This window comes from Corvus cornix, chromosome 2 (genome assembly GCF_000738735.6).
Source record: "Corvus cornix cornix isolate S_Up_H32 chromosome 2, ASM73873v5, whole genome shotgun sequence".
Taxonomy (NCBI): domain Eukaryota; kingdom Metazoa; phylum Chordata; class Aves; order Passeriformes; family Corvidae; genus Corvus; species Corvus cornix.
In genome coordinates, this window is record NC_046333.1 from 147,563,970 (window position 1) to 147,588,437 (window position 24,468).

A 24,468-nucleotide genomic window follows, 5' to 3' on the forward strand; every position below is an offset into this window, starting at 1 on the left:
TTTTAATGACTTGATAATTTTTCAAGTAGAAAAATATGAAAGGTTCCAAAAAGCAAAAAAGAGGCAGTTTTAAAAAAGAGAGGAGAATCAACAAATGATAGGTTTATTAATTATTTTTAGTAGTAATAGCTGTAAGTTGTATTTGTATTGCAGTGGTGCCTGTATACTCTGTAGAAATAGGTGCTGTACAAACACTTGGGGTTTTTTTAATGGATCAAGTGGTGGCAGAAAACATTGTACTGAAAGCCTTATGAATTCTTATTTATTGTTTTTTTGTCTTTGATAGTGCCCTAGTATCTGTCTGAGATTTGTCTTTTATTGTGATAGATGCTGTACATGTACTCAGTTATCTCTGTGGTGAGAAGCACTTTAATGCATGCTCACTTTTAAGAGGGAGCTGAAACACCTTCTGCGGAAAAGAGCATATCTGTGGGGCAGGGAACAAGCCTCGTCACATAAAGCACATAAAGCACATATTTCTTGCAAAGCTGCACTGTAGAGGTGCAAGAGAGGTATCTCAGCAGCCTCTGCTGAATGTGCTGCTCTGTTTACATGGTGCTGAAGACCTGGGCTGTTGGCTTGGGTGCTGGAATTAGGGAGGCTGTGTTGGTGCAAAGGTCTTTCCACGCTAATCCATAGGTATTCTATGGAACCACCTTGCTTGACCTCCAGACTGGTGAAACCACAGAGCTGCCAGGGCCCACCTCAGTGAGGCCCTGAATGTCTCTGTCTCTCACAGGGAGGATGTACTCCTCTCTGTAACTACCTGAGAGGAGGCTGTGGAGAGGTCGAGGGTTGCTCTCTTCTCCCAAGTCACAAGTGATAGGACGAGAGGAAGTGACCAGGGCGGTGTGAGGACTTAAAGAAGGCAGTTACATGTCTCAAAATACTGTGCCCATAAGATAAGCCACCACAATGGAACCTGAGATGAGCACAGATGGCACAGAAGGAAGGAGCTAATTCTGAGCCTAACAGAGGTAGAGGTTTGGTTAGCATCCAGACAAAAATTCCCACCGTGGCAAACTGTGGGAAAGGAAGCAAGTGCTTATTCAGATGCCATCTCAAGTAATGGGAATGGCATCTACACCCTGTGAATACCCAGGAATTGGACAGTATAAAAGTGGTCTCTCCAGAAGAAGGACTCTGGGACCTCTACCACCAAAGATGAGGGTGAAGAAGGATCACTGGGATGCTGCGGGGATCCACATGGTGGTGATATCTTTTGCTTAACCTCTCTGTCTCTCTCTCTCTCTTGTCGTCCCCTTCCTATTATTTCTATCTCTCTACCTTAAATTTACTGTTAAATAAAATCCGTGCTATTGACTTGGCATATGGTCTCATTTTCACCTTAACTCAGGCAGAGGAATCTCTTATAATTGAATCATAACAGGTGGTTTAGATTAAATATTAGGAAAAATTTTTTCACTGAAAGGGTGGTTCAGGCTCTGAAGCAGGCTACAGAGGGAAGTGATGGAATCACCATCCCTGGAAAGTGTCTGAAAGGCACGTGGATGTGGCACTTGGGGATGTTTAGCCTTGAACACGGTGGTGCTGTGTTAAGGGATGGACTCAATGATCCTAGAGGTCTTTTCCAACCTTAATGATTTTATGAATTCCTACGTATTGGGCTGCTACACCTGTGCAAAGCTCTCATGGAATTTACCATCTCTGTGCTGCCTAATGGAGGAGCAGGTGCCCAACTGATCACCCAAAAAAAGGCAGAAGGAAAAGGTAAAGAGCACTTTGCTCTCTATTTTTTGGAGACCGTAATTTGGGTATTGGTACCCCACTAAGTGAAATGCCCAGAATCACAGAGGGTTATGGGACACAGACACAGCTGGATCCCAGGATCATACAGACAACCATGTTTCTGACACAGTTAGTAGATGATCCCAGACTCCTTCCTTTGTAATCCAGTGTCTTGCACAGGATTTGATTTGCCCAGAATTCCCCTTGGATGGGTGGCTTAATGCAGTGTAATTGCTTTTTCCTGCTCTCAACTAGGCTTGTCAGAAGAGTCAGCCTAGGTTGTGGTTGAACACAAAAGCAAAGGGATTGAGGCACTTCTAATTTTGGTAATTACAGTTTATCCCCTTCTCACTATCTAGTCTTGAGCACCATGATCTCAACTTTGCTTTAGTTTTTACTTCAGTTTTCTTAGATTAACCATTATGTTTCAGACCACATTTAATCAGACACATACTAACTTTTTGGTTGGGTGCAGAATGCCCAGACATAGCATATTGCACTCCTTTCTCATGGCAAGTCACATACACTGCTCAGGAAGATTCACATTTAAGCCTCCCTGTCTCATGATGCATTGTGCTGCCTCCAAAGACTAAGTGAGCAGTAACTTTCATTAAAAAAAAATCATAAATATATTTTACTGCTTGGACTTAGTGCAAATGCACAACTGACTCATTGGCTCGATAGATGTAATTGCTCTCAAGGAGCCTTTATGGTCTATTGTTTCAATTATAAGTGAATTACATAGTCCCCAAGTACTTACTCACTCTGCTTTCAAGGAGAGTGAAAAGACCAAGTCAAAGCAGGAAATTAGACAAAAAGGACATAATTTTATGGAAACTTTTCACGTTCTGAGTGAGGAAGGCAAACGCATCAAGCACAGTCCAAGCCATTCCTGAATGACATATTTTATCTGCCTGAAACCATTACAAGCCCTAAATTGTATAAATTCAGATGCTGAGAGAGGAAGGCAAAAATCGAAGGTAATATACGCATGGAAAAGACAAAGTTCATGAGGGATGAGACAAGGACTAGAATGAAACAGTCTTCCTTCCAGTGATAAGTGATCAGGTAAAGGGAAAAGGAACAAAAAAAGAAGGATTGGAATTAGGTCTCTGAAAAGCTGAACTGTACTTTGAAGGACATCCTGCCCTTTTTCCTGAGTAGAGAACACTTCTGGGATCTGCAACTTCCAGTATCACATGCTCGCCATTGGAAATCACAACATTCTTCAAGAAACTATGGAAAATGCTAAAATCAGGCAGGAGAATCACAGTACTGATAGTACTTTGTAAAATAAGACCTTTAGGTAACAGTCCTCACAAAACAAAGGGCAACATATGGCAATGCTTTAGTGACAACGTGGAATGAATTTATCATAAATAAGGGAATGGAAATAGACCACAGGACCAGAACAATGCATGAGGAATAAGCAAAGATATTCTGCATATTTTCTCTATGAAGACTCCGAGAAGGGACAGCATTATAGTTGTTCCACAGTATTTCTACACAAAAAAAATTATTGATGTTTTAACCTATATTTCATCAAGAACATTTATAAGCAGGAATGCGAATGCTTAGGTGAATCCCTTAGGATTTTGGATGAAAAGATCTTCTCATGTTTCATTTTCTAGGAGAGTGTCATGTACAAAACCCTCTGAGAAACATTAGATTCAGCTGGGATTGAGAAGATAATGACAGTGGAACCAGTGTTCAAATATGGCAGAGCTGTGTAACAGTATCCGACAACCAATAAACAGAAAAAAATATCAGGGTGATTTGGGGTGTTAATGAAAGGACATCCATAACTCCTGGAAAGGGGAAGGAAGTATTGGTTTTCCTGTAATTTGGTTGTGATTTGTGTCTGGATGCTTGAGATGTGGACATGATTCTTGAGGAAGTTCCTGGCAGAGGTTTTCTTTGCCCAGAGAGAGGACTGAGAGAACTCATGAAAAACATGACTGAAAAGCAAGTGGAGAAAACACTAGGTCCAGAGATGGATTCAAGACTCTACAGACAACTCAGAGATTGCAGACTTCTGCTGAACAGTAGAGTCAGGAGTGCAGAGGTGCTCTGGATGACCAGCTACACAAGCTTGAAGTTCAGTCAGACACACCCAAGCAGGAAAACATGGATAGACAAACAGGCTTGGAACAGGCTTGGTGCCTGACATGTTGAAAAGAAGAAAATTGAACGGCAAGGAAGCACACCGTGCCCTGCAAAAAAAGAAATAATATAATCTTTAATCAGACACTGAGACCTAGATTGGGACAGAAAGAAGGAAGGGAGGAAGGGAGGAAGGGAGGAAGGGAGGAAGGAAGGAAGGAAGGAAGGAAGGAAGGAAGGAAGGAAGGAAGGAAGGAAGGAAGGAAGGAAGGAAGGAAGGAAGGAAGAAGAAGGAAGGAAGGAAGGAAGGAAGGAAGGAAGGGAGGAAGGGAGGAAGGGAGGAAGGGAGGAAGGGAGGAAGGAGGAAGGGAGGAAGGGAAGGAAGGAAGGAAGGAAGGAAGGAAGGAAGGGAGAAAGGAAGGAAGGAAGGAATTCGGAAGGAAGGAATTCAGAAGGAAGGAAGGAAGGAAGGAAGGAAGGAAGGAAGGAAGGAAGGAAGGAAGGAAGGAAGAAGGAAGGAAGGAAGGAATTCGGAAGGAAGGAAGGAAGAAGGAAGGAAGGAAGGAAGGAAGGAAGGAAGGAAGGAAGGAAGGAAGAAAGGAAGGAAGGGAGGGAGGGGGAGGAAGGGAGGGAGGAAGGAAGGAGAAGGAAGGAAGGAAGGAAGGAAGGAAGGAAGGAAGGAAGGAAGGAAGGAAGGAAGGAAGGAAGGAAGGAAGGAAGGAAGGAAGGAAGGAAGGAAGGAAGGAAGGAAGGAAGGAAGGAAGGAAGGAAGGAAGGAAGGAAGGAAGGAAGGAGGGAGGAAGGGAGGGAAGGAGGAGGAGGGAGGGAGGGAGGGAGAGCTACTGATCAGGCAACCATAAAATTATCCTACTGAGTTTGCTTTTGCTCACGACTGGTCAGCAGGAGAATGCTTAGGATAGGACAAGGCTTGCAAGGAAGCATCTTGATGGAGCTGGGTGCCACAGGGGTGGTCTTTCTCCTGTTTTTGAGGTCCCTTCTCTGTCACCCAGAGAATATGCAGGCAAGAGATCCTCTGGCAACATGTACTGTATTGCATCTGAGAGAAAATAGGTGAAAGAGGAATGTGTTCTTCTGGAAGGATGCTCTGCTAAACCATACTGGGTCTGCGGAAGTTTTTGGCAGTATGGTAGTGTCACTGCAGCCTCCTGAAGTTTGGTAAAGTCAAACGGCAAGGCCTACCCAGCAGATTTAGTCATATTTGGCACCTGGTTGTAACTCAGCAGGACTACTGGGAACCACACTATTCATTTCTCCAGCTGCTGGGTCACTGCCTGGGACTTTCTCATGCATAATGGCCAGCTGAGACTCTCTTTGCTAGCACCATACCGCAACCTAGAGGTGATACTTCCAGAGTTACAGTGCCGTGGGGACTTCGGGCTACGTCTTGTGAAACCAACGCTGCTTGCAATCATCAGCACCTAGAACCCAGAGTGGTGCTGAGCTTTGCCTTTGCCTGTCTCTCTCCATGAATCCTTAAATCCCAAGGGACTTTGTTAGTGAGGTGCACCTTTGGTTTCTTGCTGGTCAAAACGCCTGCATATTACATTTATTTATCTCTGGGGCTGTACAGAAATTTAAAAGTACTAAATACAACTCTGAGTTTGAGTCTTCTTGTTTTCTTTATAGCTGTATTATTAATTATTATTCAATCCCATTCTTTGCTACCCATGGGACTAACAACAATGGAAACTAGATTTGATATATTTAAACCACACACGGTGCTAAAATTCAGATTCAGAGACTTGTGGTGTGCAGGACTTGGCCATGTCAGTTATACCTTGTTTAACAAACTGACTCAGTGTGCAAGGTCACCTCTTATCTGTAACATCTTCTGGTAGAATTAATTTAGGGAATTATCTAGGACCATGGATTGTTTCCTCTAGTCAATAGAAATCTGTGTTGCTGGGGACCTATGCTTGCTACAATACCAACACAGGCTCTTTGACCCGACTCTGCAGCAAGTGGCATCCCTCAAAGCCTTTGTTCATTGCTTTTCATTTGCCACTTCTGTGTCAGGTTTTTTTGTCTTCTTTGAGCACTACATGATCTTTTTTCCTTTCAAAAGTTTTCCCTGGCCATAGCAGTTCCCATTCCTTCCCTCCCAGCTGGTGTATCCATAGTCCAGATCTGGACTCTATGCAGGTTTTGTGACAAGCTGTGCTGCCTGTGGAGGGATGGGGTCATTACTTCATCCCAGGAGAAAGAGCAATACTTCCTAAATGAAGGTATTTCTGTTTAATTATGGGAGGCATACTAAGGCACAGCACTTTCCATTTTATTTCCTGGTGATTTGGACAGGTATTTGTCTTACCCATGTATTAACACGCACGAGCTCCTTTCTCTGGTGTCCAACAGCCCCGTTTGGACCCTTCTCTCATGGCCCAGCCAGGCAACGATTATGAGGCACTAGAAAGCCTTTCCATGGCCTGTGTCTCAGGGCATCCTTAAACACATCCCATCTTCCTAATGTGATGAGAAACAGGCACACAACATCCTCCCAGCCCACCACCCCTCCTGCCTTGCCCAGATGAAAATGCTGCTACAAGGTCTCTCCCCAGCCCTGACACAACCCCAGTTTCAGCCCAGACCCTGGCTGGTGCCCATGCAGCCACAACATCCCACTCCTTTCCTCTAGTCCGAGGCTAATTTGGGGATTTTGGTGGTGGCGTATTTTTTGTTAGACACCAACTATTTTACTACAACAAATAGGTGCACGTAGGCCAGTGTCAGTAGATTTCAGATGACTGCTTGGATATATGCAAAATATACATGAAAATAAAAGCAGATCCAAGCAAGGATAAAGAATAATTCTTTGAAACAATACAATTATAATAATAACATAATTTAGAGCATGAATTATTCTAAACGAAATTATTATTCTAAATACAGTTTTCAATAAGTGTCTTAAAGAATTCTACATAAAATGACATGAGTGAGACAATGTGCTTTGTAGCCAGCATAGCTGAAAGCACTTTTTCAGAATGATTTTGAATAAATAAAGGGGATTAGAATAAAGAATTCACTTCTATCTGACCCGAGAATAATTTCCCACTTTCACATTTCCCTGACTTTTTGATAAAATACATTAAATTGCCCAGATCAATAGATCCCTAAGTGGTGGTTTATTCCTTCACAAGCCACTGGGCTGTGCTATTACTCTACATTTTAAGGTTTCATCTCTCATAGAACAGCTTCCAACGCATTGTTCAGAAGAATGACTACTGCTTGTGGCAGACGTAAATTGTTCAGAAACTGAAGAATCTGGTCAATAATTAATGCCACAATAGCAAATAATGAGCTGAATTTTAGCTCAGTCACAATTTTTGTTTTCTTTGTGTACCTGTAAATGTGTACAATAAACCAATTGCTCTTGGATCAAAATAGTTTCCAGGCACATTAGAAGTATCTAGTGATGCAGATTAGTTGTAATTGAATGCTGCAGTCCAGCTACCAGCTTCTTTGCAACCAGATGCTCTGTTCTAGATTGGCAAATGGAAAATTTAATCCAAAGTAAGGAAAAAAAAAAAAAGAATAAAAGGGAAGGCTTAGCTTCAGTGCAGATTTTTGTCTATTTTTACAGTGCTGTCTCTTGCAGTTGATCTCAACCAGCCATCATCCAGCTTCATCTCTGTATTGCACAGCTTGGTTTTTAAAGGTGTTGCTCCAGAAAAGTAAGAAGGAGTCAATATACTAAAATATTAATAATATTTTAGCCAGAGCAAAGATATCAAGCAGGTGGAAGTATCCCACTCTTCTCTGGCAGCCTGCTTGGTCCTTTTGATGCTCAAGGTTGCACTGTGTATTGCTTTTTCCTTTTTTTTTTTCCCATTTTTTAAAATTTTATTTTTAGCCATCAAACTGCAGCTCAAGGTGATAAAGATTCCCTGTGTGCACTCACTGGGCTGTAACCTTTGTCAGCCACTCAGCCCTCAGATTCTGTCCCAGGATAAATTCCTGGAAATGCTATCTGTGATTTACATTAAAGTATGCTTTATTTATCAATATACTTTTTCTCAGGTTACCCACAATTTTAAAATACTCATGAAAACTTCTTATTAGACCTATGTAACACACCAAATCTGCTTGACTGCGGGAGCATTAAATCAGGAAACAAATTTCACACTCCTGAAATACAGCTTTGAGGACCAGAATGCCCATGCTGTTATTCTGTGTGTTTTATATTGTGGCAAGGGTAATCATGGACTGAGATCCCATCATGCACAAACTGTAAAACACAAAGCCAGACAGCAATGGCCAAAACCTGCCAATATCTAAGTAGCTTACCCAGGCAATTTGTGTTGTGGTTAGTACATCTTCTATATGGTCTTCAGGTCAAGGAATTCAAGGAATGACCCATCCTAGGCAGCATTTCTATCTAGTCCCTCCATGACATTCAAATAATGTTTGAAAACTTGTGTTTTGCACTGATCAAGCCGCTTGAGGTTCCAAGACTGTTCAATCTAACATCTCTTGGGAACATTACATTTGCTGTAATATCTTGCAAATGGCTTTAATTTTAATGCACAGCTTGATCTATAATTAGTTAACAAGTCTCTCTTGAGCCAGCTATGACAATTGTTACTAATTTTTAGCAGCGTATTTATAGAACTGGTCACTAAGATATATGCAGTCCCTCATCCTTTTACTGCTGTCCTGGAGCATGTAGTTATTTCATTGGCTCTAGGGACATAGCTGAAAATAACTCTCTAAATGCATTATTAATAACACAGTCACCACTTAAATAAATTTTAAAAATAACTCATTTACCTTTTTTCCATGAGGAACTTTTATTCAGTTTATATTACACAAGCTCTGAAGAGTGGAGTGTGATATTTGGAGCTTTCTTTATAGTTGCTTTCATATTTGGGTTCTCCAGGAATATTACATTCATGCTGCAAACACACTTTTTAGAAGCAGACAAATGACTGCTCTCACTATGCTTTGGACTTTTCCCTGATATTGCTTAAGATTTTTACATAGGCCCGATTTTGATCCTTGGTGTCAAATGTGGCTGATAAAGTAATGATTTGATGTCTTTTAGACACACGTGTTTTGACACATCTTTGGAGTTCTGGAAGAGAGAAGTTGCCTCTGGGAGCAGGTGAGGTGGACACAGTGGAGCATCTTTCTCCTGAGGGTGGAAGAATCCTAGTGCAAGACAGTTTATGAAACATCTCTCCCTGCAGGGCCAGCTCCCTGCCCTCTGAAGGAGGCTTTAGTATCCTTCACTCACAGACATTCGCTTTCACACTCTTAACAGGATTTTCAGAGGGTCAGCCACACTTGCCAAGGGTGTTGTCCCGAGGGACAGGGCTCTTGGAAGTACATCACCCCAAGCTGCCGACAGGAAAGCAGCTTATTATCAAACTGCCTCTCTCTCCCAGAAAAGCAAAAAGCCTGATTTCTTGCTTTTAATCCCTTTTTCACCCTTTCCTGAAAATAAATTAGATATTTCAGTTGCCACAGGGTCTTCCATCAAGCACTGATCCTGCCACCAGAAGGACACTATCTACTTCTAGTCTTTGTTCCCCTTCCTGTCTGAACCAGGACACACACCCAGATGTGGCCTTGCCCTCCAGAAGGCATCTGTTCCCTCTATGATACCACATGGTGACATCCCAAATATCTCAGGCAATTGACATTCCAGGTGATTACTAATTTCCTGGGAATAAATATCCTGGTCAATGGTGTAGCAGATGATCAAATAAACTTCTCTCAGATGCTGATTTCATGGATGACCTGAAAGATGTTGCAGTGAGAGGCAAGAAAGGAGTTTCCAGGAACTTTTTTATGCAACACAGTCAGAGGTGTGCTACTTGCCTGCAACTTTTATCTCCAGAAGTGCTCTCCAATGCCCTTGCCCAAGTGGAAACTTCTCCCCTCCTCATCTATCCACCTCCTCATAAAACATGAATTCTAACTTGGAAACAAGCTTGAGTAACTCTCATAAACAGAGCCTGTGACAGTGTATTTTGTGAAGAATACACAGTGTGAGTCAGACAAAGCTGGGAAAACAGGGGGTTTGCAGGAGGACCAAGTACGGGCATAGATGTTGGATGCTTGAAAGAGGACATCACTGTCAGAGATTCTCCACTTTAGAGTGCAGTTATCATCTGGAAAGTGTAAAAGTGACATCCTTGTATGCCACATTTATTCCTCCTCCACAATTTCTATTCCAAATTCACTCAGTCTTCAAGTCAATACCATGTTTTTTGCTCTGACTGCCAGCACAGCTAGCTCAGCCTGTTACCTGAGAATCAAGCTGTGCTCTTTCTGCTTATTAAAACATTGCCAACTGCAAAGCTTCTGGAATCAGACATTAGCTGGCACTGCAGTGGGAGAGGCAGGACATCCGAGCACAAGATGATTAGCAAATCCCAGCTACAGGAATGAGAGAGGGAGAAAAAACCCAATCGATCCTTAAACTCGGCACACATGCCTCAGGAGGCCCACAGAAAACACCTACTTACAGCACCTAGGTGCCATTTTTATGCAATTACTCGTCTGACTATCACTACATTTCATGGTGAAGCAGCTAAACAGGGAGCCAAATAGCCCCTTACTCGAGTGCCAGCTCTGCCAGATTTCCAAAGGATTCACTATAGAGAAAAAAGGTGAAAAAAACATGCAGCCAGGATTTATTTACTATTGACTTGTCATCTCTAAACTGCCACACCTCCTGCAGCATGTAAACCTGGCCAAGGTGTGCTCGCTCCTTTTTGTACATGGTTTAGTTGCCAAGAGATTTAAACAGTCTCTTAACAAAGGAATGAAGATTTATTTAAAAGGAGGAAATGAGAAATGACAAGTGAACAAAAGCCTTAAATAGCTCAGAACTTGTGCTGGATTCAGAAGTGCATCACTAAGTCCACGTGCTTATCTGGAGCTCAGCTGACATCTATGAAGTCCCAGGTCTGCAAAGCGGCAGGAGCTCTCAGGAGGGCTCTCCAGCACCAGTGCTGCTCCTCCCATCTGGAAACACTGCAGGCTGGAGTCGTCACTGCTTTGCACCCTGTGCAACCACTTATCTCTGCAAAGACTGAAAGCAGAGAAGGTGCAAAATGCTGGAGGATTACAACATGTCAGCACCTTCTTTCACACACAGGCACAGAAATGGGTAATGAACTGTTGAGAGCTGCTCAGCCTGGTCCTCATCCCAGAAGCTTTACGGATGTCTAGAAAACACCTGCTTTCCTCAGGGGCAATATGGCTGCTGAAGGCAGCAGATGAGCTGCCTGAGAAAACTTCCTTGGGTTAAGCTCAAAATACATTGGACTAGTGAGTCTTTCGGGATCTTAATTTCTCCCAGCTGAAGACTGCTCAGTTAAAACAGGTCCAGTGCCTGGAAGATTGTAGTCTGATGATCCAATAGCTGTAAATTACCTGCTCTTCTGGTGGTCTCCAAGGGAAGGTCAGTTTGCACACAGAGGATGTGATCTCTGGCTGCTCATTGAGAGCCCATGAGCTGTGGCATCACACAGACTTTATCAGTCAGTTACTGGGGTGGCTGGTGCCTGAATCACAGACTCACAGAAGGGCTGAGCCTGGACAGGACCTCTGGAGGTTGTATGGTCCGACTCCTGAGCTCAAGCAGAGCCACTCAGAGCCACTTGCCCAAGACCATGACCAGGTGGCTTTTGAATATCTCCAAGGTTAGAGACTCCACAACCTCCCTGGGTAACCTGTGCCAGTTCTCAGTCTCAGTAAAAAGTGTTTCCTGATGTTCAGAGGGAGCCTGATACATTTTATTTTGTGCCCAGTGCCTCTGGTCCTGTCAATTAAAGAGACTGCATGTAGCAGCCTGCAGTGAACCAAGCAGAAGGGAACTAATTCCTGAATTTCATTCTAGGGTCCAGCTGAATATGTATCACAGGACAGTCTCTGGCTAAATTCTCTGGTATGTTTCAGGGAAAGAAAGATGTGAGCCTTGCAGTTCATGCTGATCTGTGCTCAGCACCATAAGCCACTTGTGGATGCATCATTTTGCACTGGACATGTCTTTAATTCTAAAAGTGTGAAATGTTGCCTTCAGTCAACTTGACAAGCATTTTTCAAGAATTTAGTCTTCAAACCCACAAATCTCAGCAGCAATTCTTTACACTTGGGCAGTGAGTAGGACTTGCTGCTTTTATTTTTTTTTTTTAACATTTTCCAAGGTCCTGTTCTTTAAATAGCTGCTGCAGCTACCTAATTTTCCACTGCAATATTGCCAGAGGTTGTTTATCTATTTTAATTAATTTATTTATGTATTTTTATTATTTAAGTGTTTCTTCTCGGCTGAATGGTGGATGATAATAGCCATGTCACAGTGATGCAGTGCTAATTCCCGACACCAGCCCTGGTGATGTGTCACAGCAGGCGGAACATTGTCAGTGGCCATCTCCCAGGGTGTGTTGGTGATGGCCCCAGCCTATACCCTGTTTTGTTCTTACAGTTGCCTTCAATCTTACAGGGAGCTGGGAGCCCCCTCCAGCCATGGCAAACCCACACATGTTTTTTCTCCAGGTAGACAGCCCTGGTGATGTGTCAGAGCAGGCAGAACATTGGCAGTGGCCATCTCTGGTGGTGGCCTTCATTACAGTGGGGTTGGTGACATGGTTGGGCTCGGACATTTTCTGTCCATCAGGGAGACGTGGGTTGGACAGCCTTGACCTGAGGCTGGGAGAGCCCCAGTCATGGAGGCAGGGGCTGCTGGGGGTTGCTGCATTCTTTGATGTTCCTGTCTTTGACAGCTAAATCCCTGGACAGGAGCATGGCTGGTGCAAGGCACACACCGACCCTTTCCTTCCTCTACCACCCAGAGAATATGAAACTTTCTACAAGGAACTTCCTACAAGAACACTGACCTAAAGATAAGGAAACACACTTATCCCTGGTCTGTACCCCAGAATGGTCCTACAGGCTTCTGGAAGCTCTCTACAGCTGTGAACATAGGGAACTCCACGCCACCCACTGCCCCATCATGATCCTACAGGCAGCTGGAAGCTCTTCATAGCCATGGGCGAAGGGATCTCCACACTACCCACCATCCTTGTACCCCATCATGGTCCTACAGGCAGAGGGATACTCCCCATAGCCATGGAGAAAGGGAGCTCTGCACCACCCACCATCTCTGTGTTAGACTTACCTTAAAATAAATGTTGAGATTGATGAACTCATTGGCTGGTTCTTCTGGTTTGTGCTGTCATTTTAGGGAAATATTTGGGGACCCTTCCTTTTGCACAAGTGAACTTCTTTTCCAGACAGACCACCTCTCTGACAGCAAGGACTCTGTTGTAGCTCTTGGCACATGTCCCCTTTCATTTTTTGGAAATGCACTCCAATCTTTCACCCTTGTTCCAATCCTCCTTTTGGGTAGCAGCTTTTGTTACCTCATAGCAAAACTGCTTTTCCGCACATAAGGCCAGCGTCCCTGCCCTGCCTTTCCAACTAAACAAAATCATGACACAAAAGGGAATGGTAAAAGAGCATTACAGAAGCCCCATCTCTCCATCTCCCCCAACTCCTTCCCCTTCAGCTGCAGAAGGACAACAGAGCATGTTGTTCTGCACCAGAAATGCTGGGAAAAAAGGCAGGCTGGTTTGCCTGTGATGAAAAGAGCAACCTTGAAATCCCAAATAGCCAGTGGGGATGAGATATGCTTTTGAGGACACTCTGGCAGCTCAGCATGGAGGCTTTGAGTGTGCTGTTCCATCCCAGGCACTCGGAGCATACAGCACACTCCTGTTTGCACAAATCTCTCACTACTGTAGTTTTCTCAAAAATTCATAAAAAGTACAGAGAAAAAGCAACACAGCAGCAAGACCCTTTGGGAGAGCAGCCTCTTGGATTTGCCCTGTGTGGTTAGACCCAGGTATGAGGCAGTTTGGTGCAGGAGGGCCATCAGTAAGCAGGTAGGCTGAGGCACTCAGCAGTTTTGGGCTGCTTTGGACACAGCAGCCACCTGACTGGCAATGTGCTTGTTTGTCCCATGGTGTGCTGCATTCCTGGCCAGAAAGCCCCTAGGCCCATCCTCTTCCTATAATCTTTGAGAAGTCTGCCTGGAAACAGAAAGTGAGCAGGCTGTTTTGTTCTTCTTGCACAAATGCAGACCAGAAATTACTTTCTTGCATGAGCAAGCTCTGGAGTGGAACTGGAGCAACATATCCAGGGGACAACTGTTCACTGCTACCAGCTTGCAGAATTTCCAAAGGCAGCAAATTCCCACTTTCCACCACACTGGGCTAGATGGTGCATCTCAATGCACAGGAGGTCAAGAAGTATTTGTTTCCTAAACGAGTCAGGAAAGGAGAAAATGAATGGAAAAATAATTGCAGGGCTCAGTTACTCGTTGAATAAGTCAGGAGTAAAAGATGCAGAAGCAAACACGAGCAAACAGAAGGACAAGGCTCGAGACACGGATGTCCTGGTGTGGATCACAGCAGAATCAGCCTCTGGGGATGACTGGAAGTGGTGTGTGGAAATTTAAGTACTGCCTGTACTTCCCGGGCTCTTCACAGGATGGAATGCCACACAAGGAGGACTCTGAGCATCCAAGCAGCCCTTTCCAGAATCCAGCCTTTCCACTGAAGGCTTAACAAAAAGGACTCAAACAGACAGAATAACACAGCACAAAATGCTGGCACCATCCCAACTTCTGTTACACTCCCTTGCAATGTAGGTGACGGAGCACGATATTCACACCAAATCTGCATATCAGGGTCCTCTGCCCCCAAAGCCATGCCCCTGAGCACCTAACCCAAATCCAAGTGCTGCCCCGGAGAAGCAGAGTCACTAGGAGAAAGCAGGCCTTGATGGGCCTGCTGAGTAAGGAGGGCTTGAAGAGTAAGGCCCTTCTGACTCTCCACAAAATGGTAAATTATGCAAAGTTTGGTGTTGTGGTTATGCAGGTGTTGAGGACCCCAGTGGATCCTTCCCAGCCCTGTTGGTGTTTGCAAAGGAGGACCAGTGAGATGGAAAGAGGTAGAGAAGTACATTTGATGATTGAAATGGTGTTGCTCTGGTACAGTTGAGGGTCTGGCCTAACCCTTGTAATGAACAGAGTTACTTGAAAATCAAATTCTTTACTTTGTGGTCTTTTTTTTATCCTCTGTTTCAGGCGCTCCATATATAAAGGTATCTGTCTTCCCATGAAAGAAAGTGAAAAGATTAATTTGTTAAGTCAAATATTCATGACGCCCAGAGATAGGAGAGGAAGTCACCTGAAGATCATTTATTATGGGTAAGTAGCTGAGGTTCCTCTGGAGGAAGGTATAACTGCAAATCTGTGACACAGAGGATTTTTGACAAGGGATGAGTCATCTCCCGTCCTCCCTGTCACACACCTGGAATTAAGATCATGGACAGGTGACAACCCTGTCACACAAAGGCTCATTTTCCATTGATTTCAATGGCTGCTGTCACAAATCTTGGAGTCAGATTATCCAGAGAAAATCCCAGAGCGTCCCTATAATGTCTGTGATAAGGCATTGTGATAAGATAGGTGATTAAATGACCTCATGTCCTTCTGGGGAAACCCAGGCAACTTTGCAAAGTCAAAAGGACTTTGCTGATCCACACTGGCCCAACAGCCACCTTAAGAGTGCTGTACAGGGGGATTTTCCATTTGGCTTAAACTGGAAAAGTAAACTAATTACGTGAATGAATGTTTCCGGCTGCGACAGTATCAACCATCGGAATGCGTGTGGCCAGTGAACTATTAAGTACAGTATATTTTAGCATCCCAGGGGACAATAACTTACCTTGCGTGGCAGCTAATCATTGCTACCTCAGCTCTGCCCGCTCAGTCCCTTTGAGTGGAGCTCCAGACACTCATAATCAGGCCATTCATGCTCAGTCACGCATGCAGCCTTCTCCAAACAGACACAGTGCCTCTAATCACCACCTCTGCTCTCATTTAGGCTGCCATGTGGAGTATGATGCAATACTAAAATGGATCTCGGCAATACAAGGAGCCTGTCTCATACTGCCTCTCATTTAACGTGGCAGTCCCCTGCTCTGATCATTCATCTGGGGCAGAGTGACCCTGTCACTGCACATGCTGTTCGCTGTGGCCTGGGCTGGCTGCTGTGCAGCTGCACAGGACCACTCTGGAAAAATACGAAGCACAGAGGGTGTAGGGTTTTGCAGGCATTGAAGTGTCTTGTGAAAGCAGGTTCCACATGTAGAAATAGACAGTTTTCAAAGATTCACCTTGAATTCTGATTTTCATAGGTGACACTTTGGGATTGTCTGGCAGATTGGCTCTTGGCTCAGAGCTGGTCCTGCAGAGCCAGGGCTGATGCCAAGCGAAGTCACCTGTATGCCTCCACATCCCAGATGTTTGAGCTTCAGCCTGCTGCATGGTATTCCCCGTACCAGTGCCTGAAACAGCTGTGATACTTCCAGGGCAAAGAAGACCAGGCCACCTCCAACAGCATTTTACCAATATCGTTTGTGCCTCCTGGCTCAGGAGGGAGGAACAATGCAGATATTGTCACCAGAACTTTAAATAAAATTTCCTTCTTCTTTCACATATTCAGGAACCTCTCTTCTTCCCTCTCCACAGCCCATAGCCTGAGTCCTGTTTTTATTTTGAGGGCTAGGAGGCATTTTCTTAACTTTTCATCTTTTATTTTAGGCTGGAATAGAGTTTTTGTGCAGGACTGGCCATCCTGTCTCTAAAGAGCAACTGTAGCTCAGCACCAAGGACGTTTTTGTCAGTTCTTGGACCTTGATGGTATTACCTGCAATTCCCAAATCTTGTTGGTGACAAGGTAGTAATGTCCCGGAGGGGCTAGCGCAATATTTTGATTTTTCTCAAAGTTTCTCTTAGGTGTTTCTATTTCAGTGGTCTTCATTTTCCTTGGGCATGTCTATATAGGGAAAATCAGGAAAGTTGATTTAAATTAACTAAAAGCAGGAGTTTAAAGTGAATTAAGTAAATTGCATTAAACGTCTCGTTTCACAAGTAAAGTGGCTTTAATATGACTTAGCCTTGGAAGAGAAGTAAACCAAATCAAATCAAAGACACTTTAATTCTGACAGTTCCCACAAAGGGCTTTAATTAATGCAGTTTTACTAATCCACTTAAAAATTCAGATCAACTTTTCTGAGCAGGTTCGTGTAAACAAGCTCTTACAACTGCTCTGCCTGAAATGATTTAGCTTGGTTGGATAATTTTCCCCTCAGAAAGTGAATCCATGCAAGACTGACTCTGGTGGAAGTCCCACTACAGGGGCTTGCACTTGGGTAACTCCATCAACTGGAAAAGTTGGATAAATATAAATCCAGGGTAGCTTAGCTCTTTGTAATGCCTAGAAAGTCCAAGGTACTGTGCTTCCCTATCATTACACACACACAGAAATGAGGCTGCCTCCTCAGTTTAGGAAAGAGAAGATGACGGCACACGGCTCCACGTCTCCTCCTTGGTTAGCATGGGGGTTGGAACATTGGCACAGATCACACTGAGCTCCAACAAATCCTTACACTGCAGCCAGGCAGGCTGCAACCCAGCTGGGATTTCTTTTTGGTGCATTGAGACCTACATTAGCACAAAACTCATTTCCTTTCATGGGCCTTAGAATGGTAGAAATTAGGGCATGTAGTGATTCTTTTTTTTTTTTAAACTTTTTTAAGCACACCTTTTATTTGGCCAGGTTTGGTTCTGGCTGGGTCACAGCAAGAGGCATGACTTACAAACAACAAAAATCCCAGATAGCATTGGCCAAGGGGAAAAGAAAAAAGGGCTATTTCAGCCAAAACAGACATTTAGTCAATTTGAAGTATATCTCATCAGTGTGCACATCAATCTACCCCATTAAATACTGCATCCTTTAATTCCCTCCTATAATTCCTTCTGCCTTTATGAACAATTCCCTTTGTAGCTGAAATGCCCGATGAAGGTAGTGCAGCCTCTTTTTCAGCAGGAATATGTATGTTTGGCTTTCTCAATTAGCTGAAAGTCCTTCAGCAGGGGGTTCCCTGAGGCACATAGCATTCCTTGGCTGGTGACCCTCATTCCCTGTGCTGCTTTACCTTGGCAGGAAGAGCAAAGCGCAGACTTTCCACCAGGGTTTCTTCACTTTTCCCAAAACTTGCCAATCTGACAGCTTGAAACATCATCTGCTTTTTTTGGGGGGAATAATCTGGATATTCCAAAGTGCTGTTCTCACTGCACAGAGCCCCAGACCAGTCTGTGCTGTGCCCCCCCCCCACGACTCTCCTGGATTGTGTTTGATGGTCCCTGCATGCTGACAAGCTGCAATACCTTGGTCTGGACCAGGGCAGACACCCTGGCTGCAGTTATCAGAGCTCTCACTTTTCATCATATTTATTAGGCTGCATCTTTATGAAAGAGTTCCTCCAAAATAACTCAGGCAACTGCGGTGCTCCAGCAGCACTGTACACAAAATATTCACTGTGAAAAAAGTGTCAGCATCACCTTCACTGGATCAAAAGTCATGTCAGAGAGCATATCAAAGCATGAAAATCTGCTTGCATAAAAAAGCCAAAAGCCTGAAGCCATCCCAAGCACCTTCAAACGATCCGGGAGTTGCACACAGAGCTGCTGCGCAGTGCGGATGGATCAAGGGGGAGCACAGTTTCCAGCCAAACTCCTTCAGCTGCTGCCATCTTCTCCTGGAGTTATTTTCAAACTCTGCAAACTTTAACTTTTTTTTGGGAGAAAGCCATTGCACAGTATTGGAAATCCTGCTTGATTCAAAGTCTCAGTGCCTGTCAGGTGTACGTTCCTTTATAGCAGCAAATCAGGAGTCATTCATCCCATCTGAGTCAGAGATAAAATCTATGAGGGAACTTTTTCTGCACAGATTTTACAGGTGTGGGAGCAGCTGGCTCTGGGGATGGGTAATGGGGACACAGGCCTCCAGCTCAACATTGTAGCTCAGCTGACACCTGGGTAGGAGGAACCTGCAAGTCACTCAGTCTGATGGGGCTCTCATTTATTCACAGAAACACCTGCCACACACTAAACCCTGAAAAAGGAGGGTTTTTCTCATTTTTCCCCCTAAAGAATTTGTGGTCTAACAGACAAGTTGTACTTCAGGTTTCTTTAAAAAAACAACTTTCCCATGGAACCAATTTGATTCACTTCATGTGACATAGCACTGAAGGCCAGTGAGTCCAGCAGTGAGACAGCCTCTCTCACCCTTCCTCCTGGAGTCTCTGCCCTCATGGAATAGACCTGAAGGGCTGTGGATGAAGTGAGAACCAGTTTGCTACACAGTCCTGCACATAATGACCAGCTTGAAAAAAAAAAGTCAATAAAACAAAATTCTGTTGTTTGCATTTTTGCAGTTGAATATTTGCATTCTGTCATTTTTCTTCCTTGGATATTAATGCAGGAGGATAATTTGTAGGAAAACTCAGGGGATCCTGATCACACCGTCACTCCAGATGTTTTGTGCGCAGAGCACAGTGCCTGTGCAGAAGTCTTCCAGCAGCTGGAGCAAAAAGCATCTTCTGCTGCTCCATAATAAGGAGAACATCCTGTGTCTCCTCCTTGCTCTGTTTATCTGGTCCCTGTAGATCTGTGAAGTAGCAGCCCTGTGCAAACACAAAGACAGAGAGAGGGGAGACAACTAACTCGTGCCACTTATGAGGGAGACAGCTGTCACCAGTCCTGCCCATCTGTTATTCCCACTAAATCTTCTTCACCCACTAAGGCACTGAATGTGTTTCGCTCCAAGAAAACCCCAGTGTTTCCAGTTCCGGAGATTAAGAACGAAAAAGCTAAATCTAATATTTCTACAAATTTGATTCTTCAGTGCTGCTGGAAGGCGAATTCATCACTGATATTTCATATGATTCATGTTGGTGCATCATTTCTTGGGGATGTAGGTGCCTCCATCACTGTCATGCACTATTTCAGTCCCTTCCTATTGTCCTCTGCACCTCCACAAACCTCGACAGCTGCTTCTCTCACTTTTGCAAAGTACACAGATAAAGTAGCTTATGTGCTTCTGAAATGGGGACTCAGCATGTTTTTTCACAGTTTATCTTGAAGCCTGAAGGGCTCTGTCTCTTTGCACTTGCTGTTGGTTTTCCTGCCCCACTATGCCTTTGGTATCTCTCTGATACCTTTTGTATCTCTCTGATACCTTTTGTATCTCTCCAAGCTTATCTGTCTGTGCTGAGATCTCCATTCTCTATTGTATCAGTTTATTTCCCTCTGTGTAAGCATTCGTTATAGTCTAATTTCCTCTTATTACTTTAAATTGCCCATCTCTCTGTACCATGTTTTCAACATATTTTCTCTGCAGTATCAATCTACTACCATTCCTGTTGTCATACATGAAATCCCTATTTGTGTTTGGTCTTTGCATATTAAGTGCTTTAATTAATTAATTTTGAGTTAAATATTTTTAAATTGAATCTTAAAATTAACCCATCAGCCCAGGTACAAAAATCAAGTTCCATTATCAGTGTTTTCAATTGTTCAAAGTAGTTTATTAAGAGAGTTGCACCCTTCCCAGTTAAAAATTCCCCAGTTAAAAATCACCAACTTGCTCCCTTTTCAAACTTCAAACCACCTATACACCATAAGAGTTATCTTTCCTGTGTTTACTGTATACTTTTACAAGTGTTTTAAGATGTGTTGGATGTATTTTAATACTTTTTTTAGGTGTTTTTACTCTCTCTCTCTCTCTCTCTCTCTGCAAGCTAGCTGTGGTGGACGCCAGTGGTGGGCATTAAAAGCCTTACGGCTTTCAAGGAGCCTTTAGTAATTTTGTTTGCTTTTGGACCAGCCAAAAGCCAGCCCAGCACTGCAAGTTCTTTTTCTCTACCTGAGGTCCAGTGCTGTCTCAGCCAGAAGATCTCAAATCCCTGCGCTCCTGGGGCATACCATCTACTGAGCCATAGGATCCCAAATTTTGATATTTTTCTAATTTCTGTGATTTTTCAATTTTTCCGTTTTAATAAATTAATTTTTTCAGAGTTGTCTCATTTCTCACACTGTTATACCTGAGACTCTCTGAAAATTTCTTCAAATTTGTAAACTGAGGTATTGCTTAGCTCTGCCATCATTTTGCAATAGGGTTTTCTTAAAAAAGAAACCAAGCTGATAAGTCATAATGTTATATTTGATAAATCTCATCTAAAAGAATGTGGTTTTTTCTATGTGCCAATAATAGGAACAGTATGCCTGATAATCCCACTGCTGATATCCTATCTCCTATCCAGCATTGCTAGTCAACAGGCAAAGACGAACTGCTGAGAAGAGTCACACTGTTGGAAAGCCTAATTTTGGATTTCAGACCCTGAAGTCTAAATTCTATTTGATATTATTTATGAGATCTTATTATGTGCCTTACAAATATACAGATTATGGCTGGTCATTAAAGAAAACCAAACCTTTACTTAATCCATGGGTAGTTGGCTGAATGGTGATATCTGGATTTTGGGGCATTTAATATTTATTATTTTTCCATGTGAATAAAGATGTTCCAGCAGGCCAATCTCAGACTGAGAACAGCATAAAATAACGCTGTCATGAATAAAGCAAATATAAGCAGTTCCCAAACAGCCTTGAATTTGGGCTTACTCACTGAAAATTTTTGATAAGTGTGATTATGTTCAGAAATTTTTATGTCTGAACATACGCACTTTCACAATTCATGCATACACATTTAACTTACTATTGTTTTCTAAAAGAACTTAATAAAAACATTTTCAGTGAGTAATCCTAAAAAAAACCCCCTCCTTATGGAAGTCTATGTAGAGAAAAAAAAAATGAATTGAATAAAAATTTGGGAAGATGGGGCGAAGTCATGTTTGCACAATCAGAAATCGTACTGTCTGGTTCCAGAGTGTAGGTATTGTGGGGAAAAATCTTGACAGGATCTTTGTATTGACCTGATTAGGCAGCGTATTTTGGGCCAACCTAAAATAAGCTGTTATCTTCTTTCTGTGTTTTCAAAAGCTTTCATTTAGATTTGAATGGGTGTTTTGTTCAACCTGAAACAGATCATTTTGCTTGGAGGCCTTTTTTTTTTAAAGAAAAAAGAAACCTAGAGCTATAAAAGCAAGAAGGTAGGAACAGCCTACACTTGAGGTGATCTGAGACAGCTGCCTTCAGATCTCTGCTTGATCAGAAAAATTTAAAACCAGCTCCAAATGTGGATTATGGAGGACGTAATGCGAGTCAACTCACTTTGGTGAGTGGCTTCTGCATTGGGTAAAGTTTCACCTGCTGTCTGTCTTGCAGTGGGTACTGAAGTCAGGAGCTGAGATGCAGAGAGCTGCAGCCAGGTGTGAGGGAGTCCTCTGGGAGTGGGAAAATGGGGATGCAGAGCTCTGCTCTGGCTGAGGTCAGGAGGTCAGACAAATAGAGGGGAGAGCATCAATGATCCCACAGCAACTTGCACTGATTTTGCGTAGTCTGTTGTGGGGAAAGTCAAAATACTCAGGAAATCTGAAATAAAATATCACTGCTCCAGGTGAAACTCCCTCAGCTTTTGGCTTGCTCTTTTGGCTTGCTCACTGTATTAAACTAAAATTTCTAAATGCTTTTGCATCAAATCAGAACCTGCAGAATCTGAAAATGCACGTCCACCTTTGAACTTGTCTTTGCCACTCCTGATCCCTCTCCCTCCATTCTGTGGTTATGTCTGGCTGTTTCCATGTTCTGTTTTGGCACTGTCCTATTGATATTTTTTTCAGCAACCTCAAAAGAAAAAGGAGATAAAGATGGAGTCCAGTGGAGACGCCCACTCTAATCCATGGCCAAGGCAGGGCTTCCTGTGTGTAGCCCAGCCAAATGGCTGAGTTACCATTTCTTTGTGAGCCTCAATCAGACCCCATCCTCCCCTAGACAGCAGGATGTGAACAAAAGGCTTGGATGCTGCTCAAGCAAGTGGGAGAGGATATTTCCTTCCAATTCTCCAAACTGTGGGACAACTGGGAGCCAGGAGCCTGAGCCTTGTGCTCTAAAACACAAGCACCACAGGCATACTGGAACTCTATAACACAACACCTGGGGGTGGCAGCTGCTCCACGGGCAGCACCTGCTGTGCTTCAGAGAAGGAGGTGGGAGATCAGTACCAACCACCTGCAAGGGCAGTGCCTATTTCTTCTTCCCTTGAGTCCAGTCAAATATTGTCCCCATGTCCCTTGGCTTTAGTCACTCTAAAGGGAGAGCCCCGATCCTCCTGGTGGGTGATTTGCCACCGCCCCTTCCCACATCTATTTGAAGAATGATAGGAGGGGGATCACTCTGCACCTCAAGTTGAGTCTCTGCAGGCCGGTAGAGTGGGTGTGAAATTCTGTGAGGAGATTTTTTTTCCTCTTCAGTTCCCTCAGATCTGGGTAACTCTGCGTAATGAATGCAGCATTTACAAGCTGGTGGAATTAAGCAGCATTCAGCTTAATTAGGGGGTTGATTATTCAGGGAAGAAATCAGCATGTCAATCAGGTATGTGGTCCAAAGTGTTCTGTGGGAGAAGGTGGGCAAAGGCCTACCTGCAGACAGCAAGGCAAGTATCCATGTGCCTCTTTAGGCAGCCTGACCTGCCCACAGCCAGGCAGAGCTTTCCCCTGTGCTTTCATACACCTCTGAAGTGGCTTTTTACAGCAACGTTTATCAGCATTCAGGAGCTTCCTGCTTGGTCCCAAGTTAAGATTTACTATTCATATTACAAGATCACTTAAGCATCCTGCACTGGCTGAGCTGGGAGTCTGCTGGGCCATAAAATTATCCCGGAGTAAACTTAGTAAAGTAAACTGAAAAGGTTAGGGTGAGTTTATCTCTTTCTTGTGTGCATTAAGGAAACGAGGCTGTGGTATTTATCATCTTCCAGCTGAGCAGTTGTGACCTGGGAGGCATTTCAGGTTGACAGGAACAGGAAAATTCCATTTCCTGCATGAGTCTGAACGGCAAGAAAAGCCCCAAAAGCTTACTGCCAAACACATATAGATTTTTTCCATATTTATGGATATTCAGGTCTTATTTCCTAGTGATTGAGTGTGTGATAAGGCCTTAGGTAAGTTCTTTCTCTTTCCTGCACCTTACTTCTCTAGAAGGTAAATTGCTGATAATAATGGAATTTGTAGAATGATTAATCAGCTACAGACGAATGGAAATATTAAGTACGAAAATCTGAGGTGTAAGCTTTTGGGGAGGTAGAGGCTCAGCTTCTCTGTGTTAAACACCTGTATGATGGGATCCTGAGGCAGGACTAAATACTGGAGTATTTGAAATTAAGGTTCATATTCCCAGACTTCACCTCGCATTTTTCCTTTCAGGATTTTACTGTTTTTCTCAACATCACAAGTTCTCTTTTGTCCTCCTCAAGCTCTTGTGCCTTTTGATTTTCCTTAATGGTTTTGTATGAGCTTTCAGCTTGCTACCAATCTGTTGTTTTCAGCCTCAGCGGTCAGTTTTTAGTCACTGGCACATGCTTAAATTTTTGAATATTTAAACCTTATGAGAGCAGCACCAGTGCCACTGGTAGAAATACTCAAGTCCCCAAGTAAGGCATAAATTTAAGAGCCTTGTTGAATAGATTTAAATCTGGTATAATGCTACAAAAGTAGGACAAGTTGTCTGGATTTATACCAGGTGTTTGGAAGCAGAATCATGACTTATTTTATTTC

General features: G+C 43.4%; 1 long non-coding RNA gene across 3 annotated transcripts in view; it reads right to left on the reverse strand.

Annotated features, from left to right (window-relative positions):
* Positions 1-24,468, reverse strand: part of LOC104692625 — an 80,432-nt gene that overhangs the window by 13,431 nt on the left and 42,533 nt on the right. Inside the window, exons 4-6 of one of the 3 annotated variants that reach the window (XR_005601541.1) lie at positions 18,122-19,419; positions 13,001-16,727; positions 7,609-10,912 (exon numbers count right to left, since the gene is read on the reverse strand). The exons of 1 other annotated variant lie outside the window; for it this stretch is intronic. This is a non-coding gene — a long non-coding RNA (uncharacterized LOC104692625). Of the gene's footprint in view, positions 1-7,608; positions 10,913-13,000; positions 16,728-17,889; positions 19,420-24,468 lie in introns of those variants that run through there. One more of the 3 variants, XR_005601540.1, reaches the window with a different exon arrangement.